The sequence below is a fragment of the Octopus sinensis genome, unplaced genomic scaffold, assembly GCF_006345805.1.
Source record: "Octopus sinensis unplaced genomic scaffold, ASM634580v1 Contig02586, whole genome shotgun sequence".
Lineage (NCBI taxonomy): Eukaryota > Metazoa > Mollusca > Cephalopoda > Octopoda > Octopodidae > Octopus > Octopus sinensis.
This window is the reverse complement of record NW_021825821.1, coordinates 416,077-417,308: the sequence shown is the minus strand read 5'-3', so window position 1 is coordinate 417,308 and position 1,232 is coordinate 416,077.

The window sequence follows — 1,232 nt, the reverse complement described above, 5'->3', positions numbered from 1 at the left end:
GGATGTATTGGGCGTGTGTTTATTTTTGTAGGTAGAGTTGGCTTATTCTAATGTGTCGGACATGGCAGAGTATTTGCGCAATCTTTCTAAGCTTATTTGTCTTAGAATTAATTATTATCAAATGTGATTTATTTTTTCAAAAAATGATAATATTTCTAATTTTTAGGATTAGAAATTATTAGGGAGTTGAGATAAGACCAACGTCTTAAACTCCGACCTTTGGAAATTTGGAAAACACCCCATACTTTGGGGGTTTATACAATCAGTAAATCGTGCCTTGTTCGTTTGCATGTAGGGTATGAGTCAAAAGTTCAAGAGATGGATCCGATCGACATGGTTCCGAAAGAATTTAAATGTGAGGCACAGAGAAGTCTGCGAGCTAACTTGAGTTATACGGGACCATTGTTCAGAGACATAACGTTGGAAGAAACGTATGCCGCTATTATGAGCTGCAAGAACAATGCACCCGGCCATGACTACATTCCAATTACTGTATTCAAACATCCTCCAATTATTCTCCTACGATACTTGACCGCACTATACAATGCAAGCTGGAGATTTGGATACGTACCGGAATCTTGGAAAAAGTCAATCGTACGTATGATTCCAAAGCCTGGAAAAATGAAGAACCATGCAGAGAACTATCAGTCAATAAGCCTAATATGCTCCGTCTCTAAAATTATGGAACGGATCGTCTTCACAAGGCTTTCGAACTTCGTAGAGGAATCAGGTGCACTTGCAGCGGAGCAGTAGGGATTCAGACGAAAAAGATCCTGCGGAGATTGTTTCGGAGAACTCGAGAAAGCAATCTCGCTTAGTCTTGCAAACAATATAGCGACTATTAGTATCTGCCTCGATGTCTCAAAAGCTTTTGACAGCGTATGGCACCTGGGCCTCTTGAAAAGTGTCTCCAGAATAAAACCCGGGTCTAGAACGGTCAATTGAGTGAAGAGTTATCTATCCATGAGGCGGTCATACGTACGATGCGGAAACCGTTTGTCGGAATTTGTCGATCTCAAAAGCGGGGTACCTCAAGGCTCGGTCTTGAGCCTCTACTTTTTAATATTTACGTTGCTGATATTCCAAAACAGAAAGATCCTACCAGTCGTCTCATGATCTACGCGGAACGACATACTAATAAACGGGTGCTTTGTAGAGAAAAGACATCTCGTGGAGGACAGAAATAAAAGATACGTGACAAGACTGGAAGAGTGGTGCATATAAAAAAACTG